General features: G+C 38.0%; 1 pseudogene; it reads left to right on the top strand.

The window, feature by feature from the left end:
* The first annotated feature begins 2,252 nt into the window (after positions 1-2,252).
* LOC138806133 (chromobox protein homolog 3 pseudogene) lies at positions 2,253-2,809 on the top strand (annotated as a pseudogene).
* The last annotated feature ends 3,077 nt before the right edge of the window (positions 2,810-5,886 follow it).

Here is a 5,886-nt window from a genome sequence, read left to right on the forward strand (position 1 = left end):
AAAGCTAAGGGACCAGGCCTAAGTCCTGACTTCAAGCTCTGGGACTGATACACACACATGCATGCATGAACACACACACACACACACACACACACACACACACACACACACACACACACACAAGATCCCTAAGGATTCATTAGTTATGCCAAATAACCTGCTGAGTTTGATTATCTTGTACCTCTCTGGATAAAGTCTTAATTAACAAAGTTTCATTTAAATATTACCAATGCCTATGTTAAAATACATAAATCAATGAATAATTCTTAATTTCTTGAGGAATTTTTTCCATAGCTGATAAATATACCATAATTAACTAAGGGTCATTATCTCATGTAACTACATATTTTAGACGACACAATTGTGAGTTGAAGACAGAAAAACAAAAAAGGAATAGCAAGCCAGTCAGGTACAACCTCCACCTTCCAATTCTACCTTGTAAAGCAAACAAGCACAGCAAATAGCATCCTTTTAATTTACACCATTTTAGACTGAAGCTATTTTAAGATTGAGAAGGTAAGAGTGTTATGCTTTCTTTTTCTTACACATCCCACTCTTAAATAGGCAAGATTTACTGAAAAGAAATTTAGAAGAGTAAAATGATGTTATCAGAGGAAGAATGGGATCCAAGTTGTATGATGCACAATGTGTTCTCACTTTTGAGCACATCACTGAGATCTACCATCCAAGTTCTCAACAGTTCTATTCAGGAAATAGATCAGATGTTTCTATGAATCCTGAGCCTAGAAGCAATTCCATTGACCCCTCCACTATCTTCTTCCTTGAAACCAGAACCTGCACAACAGGGAACCAACCTCCATTTCAGCCCATAGAATTGGGTCTTCTACCTCTTTATTATATCGAACAGTTCAGGTACAATTAATTCAACAACATTGTATTCAAACAAAGAAGAATTCATGAACCAGACAGGAGCTTCACCACAGCTGTTCGGACAAGAAGCTCCTACTGGCTGAATGCAAGAGGGAAACAAAATGTATTTGGTTAGAATGGAGAGCTCCTAGTTAGGGGTCATTTGGTGGGCTTCCAGGTTCATCACTGGTAAAACTCTCCTTTCAGTTTGCTGTTTATGTTGGGCTTCAGTTTGTTTACACAAGAACTGGAAATACCAAAGCTAGAAGGTTTTAGTCACTAGAAGGGTTTAGTTACTCTTTCTCTACAACTCACAAGTACTGTCAAAAGGAAGAGGAGAAATCCACCTGATTGGTCCAACTAAGCATAAAATTTCTTTCTCATGCCTGGCCTGATTTCATTATGTATACTATCCTTCATTCAACATTTACACCTTTTTGTTAATTACTCCTGCTCTAAGCTAATGAATGTACTGAGCCAGCCTGTCTGAGAAGACTTGGGAGCCCAAACCTTCTACTTCTGTTTTCCTGGACTGGGTGAGTACAGTGCAAGCTGTCATCTCCAGCAGCATTTGGTAAATTCCCTTACAAACTCCACTCTGCAGACACAATGTTTTCCAGGCACAATAATCCCCAGTCAGATGGGGAGGAAGTTGAGAGTTGAAAGTGTTATTTTAACTTCAGGCTCAGATGTATGTTCTGTTCAATTCAGTATGTTTACTCTCTTTATGATCCCTGCCTACCTTCTAGACTTATTTCCCAATTTGCCTCAGAATGTTAAGAGAAAGGATATGATTGGGATCTTTATATCCCAATAAGAGGACAAGACCTCAAAATTTATTACAAGATCCAATAAACATTTCAGTAATACCTAAGCAAGAGATGAACTTTTGAAATGTTTCTGCCATCATTTTCAGTCTATTCATTACAGTGGACTAACCCATCCTAGTAGAGCTATGTATCCTTACATGTATTGATCCAAGGAAGTAAGTACAGAATAAAAATGTTATCACAGAATTGTTTATGTCTGTGTGGTAACTTGGAAATAGAAGAAGATTACTAAGCAAATAGACTTACAATAGAGTATTTTTGAACTTTTAAAATAGTTATAAATTTTAAAACAAATGATATAATGATACTTTTTGAAGTAATACTTTACATTGTATGAAGCATTTGCCAACATTTCAGTCACAGTTCTCAACATTTCCATCTTCAATCTTTTTGTTACCGACACCTAAAAGGAAAGAAAACCAAGGCAGAGAGGTTAACCACTTACTTCCCGTCACACACCAGTAAATGACAAGGCTAAAAATCAACATGTAGCTGCTGCAAGATGGTGGCCCGGAGCCTCTGAATAATAGCTCTTCAAGTCTACAATTAGAAATGGCCTCTAACAAAACTACATTTCAAAAATGGGAAAGAAACAGAATAGAAAGAGTAAAAAAGTTGAGGAAGCAGAGCCTGAAGAATTTGTTGGGGAAAAAGTACTGGACCAATGTGTAATAAATGGGAAGGTAGCATATTTCCTGAAGTGGAAGGGATTTAGAGATGCTGATAATACTTGGGAACTTGAAGAAAATTTAGAGTGTCCAGAATGCATTGAAGCATTTCTTACTTCTCCAAAAGCTGGTAAAGAAAAGGATGGTATAAAAAGAAAATCTTTATTGGACAGTGAGTCTGATTTTAACAAATCAAAGACAAAAAAAGAGATCCTGCTGGCAACCAAGGGGTTTTTCAGGGATATAGACCCCGAATGAATAACTGGTGTCACAGACAGCAGTGGAAAACTGATGCTTCTCATGGAATGGAAAGATTCAGATGGAGCTGACTTGGTGCTGCCAAAAGAGGTGAACAGGAAGTGTCCCCAGATTGTAAGTGCTTTTTATGAAGAGAGACTAATTTGGCATTCTTGTCCAGAAGCTGAAGCTGAAGCTCAATAATTGTTTGTATTTGTTTTATTTATTTATTTACACACACACACACACACACACACACACACACACACACACACATACACACATATGTACTCCGAGTCTTGGTTTTTGAATTAATGGTTTGAAACAATAACTACATTCTAATTAAAATCAAATGTGATGTGTTGGTTTTTGAAACTAGTAATGGGGGAGTTGAGTTTTTTGGGTTTTTTTCTTCAGTAGCATTGGTAACTGAACAAATAAAATAAAGGCTTTCTGTGGTTGATTCCTTTATCAGAAAAGAACATTTAATGCCATGTTATATTTCCTCTGCATTCAGAACAGGTTGTGTTGTTATTTCTTTTTAATAATAGGCAACTTTTTGGTCATTACTTAATCAGAAGAATTTGTCCTTAACTGCTATGTTGAAGGACCATCCTGAATTTTGGGGGGCTTGTGTGTGGGTAAACAAAATACTTACATAGGTAGTTTTTTGTTTGGGGGATTTTGCTTGTTTAGAGTTGTTGGGCATCAGACAGACCCAAAGCCTTGCATATGTAGGCAAATGATATATCACTGAGATTCATCCTTGGCCCTTGTTTTAGTTTTTGTTGTTGTTGTTGTTTTTTGAGACAGGATTACTAGGTAGCTCAGGCTGGCCTTGAATTTACTAGGTGGCCAGGCTAGCCTCAAACTTTAGGTCCTCCTGTCTCTGCCATAGATATGCAAATACTACAGGTTTGAAAAATTTCTTGAAAAAAATCATTTTCTCATTTTCTCACCAGATAAGAAAAACAAGACACTCTTTGGTGTCATTAAAAGTTTCTGTAGTGAGAGCAGAATATCTCAATAGCTATGCACATATGACCATGTAAGATGATGCTAAGCAACGTGAACTCCAAGACATGGACCCAAGAGGTTTTTCTTTGTTGTTGTCATTCTCAATATACTATGTGATTTCTTGTTTCCTTTGTATTTTCCCCTTAGGGTTTATCCCCTGTTGTCACTGTATTTGATTTTGGTACCCTGGGTATTATATATACATTTATCTGAACTATGGAAGGGAAGGGGAACAAATGGTGAGACAAAGACAAAGGGAGAACCAATGTAACTGTGACATACACAAGACAATATGTTGGAACAATATATTGGAACTATACAACTGTACAACTATACAACTGTACAACTGGAGGGGGGTAGAGGGGTTGGGAAGTGGGAAAAAATGAGGGAGAGGGTAACAAGTTTAACAAGAAATGTACTCACTACCTTACTTATGTGACTGTAACCCCTCTGTACATCACCTTGACAATAAAATTTTAAAAGTAAATAATTAATTTTTTTAAATTCTGTCATGAGCATTCCTTTGCATAATATTGTAATCAATATATTAAAATTTCATGGATCATGGGTTATCTAAGTCTCAGCTCATGGAAATGTAAAATCAGCTGGTTTGAGATTTCCACTATTTAGGGCCTACTGGCCTAAATGAATTAACAAAACGTTATAATAATTGATCTACGTGCTTATTCTTTATACCAACTCATTCGTAACAGTAACAGTATTGGGTTACTGGTTCCACAAAAAAAAACCCACTTTTTAATAACTAGTTACCCAGCTGTATGTTGTTTATTTTATTGTAAATAATGTTTGAACAGTGGTCAATAAATATTTTTTATATTCCTCTATATTACAAAAGAAATGAACACGTAATGGCATATGAAAACATTTACATATGAAGACTAGCCAGCAGAGAACAAAAATAAATACATATTGTTATCCCTATTATAGACTAAGGTCCACTGAGGACTGATATTATTCAGGCAATTAACCACGAAAAAGTTGGAGACTGGAAGTATGGTTCAAGTAGTAGAGCACAGTCTTGAGCACAAAGCTCAGGGACAGTACCAAGGCCCTGAGTTCAAACTCCAGTACTGGCAGAAGAAAAAAAAGTGTGGGGGGATGGATTTTATTGTGTGTTTGCTTCACATCATGTACTGTTCTAGAGCCAAAAACATACCTTTTATATTCAAATAAGGCAAATATAAGAAACAAATGAAAGATAGGATCTTGTAGTCTTTATGAAAGAGCTAGCAGTCTACAGGCAGAGAATTGTAACAAAGGCCTGAAGCCTGCAAATACATTTAATGTAATTAGGAAACAGGCCAGAGAGGAAAGAAAGAACAAAAACAATACCAACAAATCAATTCAGCTCCAATGGAGAGCTGAAGTGGGACCCCATAATGACCCGAGACAGGAGACAGGAGACAGGACACAAATTTGGAAACATATGGTATGGCATAATGGTGTCTGTGCTGCTCCCTGCCTAAACAGGGTCAGGCCAGGGGGTAGGGTCACAGGACACTCCCAGTCCCAGGCACTGGACTGACAGGTTCAGTAACCTATCAGCAAGTGCCTACCCCTGTCTCCAGGGATCCAGGCAGGCCCATGAGAGAGAGGGGCCCATCACCTTCCCCCACCATGAAGATAAGATGCCAGGCCTTAAATGGACATACTCAAGTACCAGCAGAACTTTTCCATCCAGGGGAGATAGGCCTCAACCTTTCATATAGGGTAAACTCAGGGGCTACTCAGAGGCTGGAGATTCAAGCTATTTAGGGAGTTAAGGCAGAATCAGAGCATTCTCTATATTCAAAGCTTCATAAGGCTATGACATCCACATTTCTCTGAAGCAGAGCCCTCCTAGCTCACCTTGAGCAAGGCATCTGAATTCAGTAATTGCCTCTCTCACTTCTAGGCTTTTGAGCACTGGGTAGAGAATTCTCTCCATGCAGCAAGAGGCACCAGGATGGCTTCAAGAAATTATACTTAGATTCAGCCTCCTTACTTCTTTCCTCCTTTTCTTACATACATGAAATCAAATCATTGATTTCTCTGTAAGAGAGCTGACTTTTTGCCTGAGTTGTTCCCTCCTGTAATTTAAGGAGTCTCCAGCAGTTAAATTCGGCTCTATATAACTGGGACCCATATAGTCAAGGGTCTTTGAACTTCCTTTCCCAGTTAGGCAGGGTAAGGTTTATAAATCTATGTACCTTAGAAAGAATGTCCCACAACCAAAGTCTTAGTTCCAGTAGATCCCAAGCAGT

This window comes from Dipodomys merriami, unplaced genomic scaffold (genome assembly GCF_024711535.1).
Source record: "Dipodomys merriami isolate MVZ:Mamm:240054 unplaced genomic scaffold, mDipMer1.0.p SCAF_4, whole genome shotgun sequence".
Lineage (NCBI taxonomy): Eukaryota > Metazoa > Chordata > Mammalia > Rodentia > Heteromyidae > Dipodomys > Dipodomys merriami.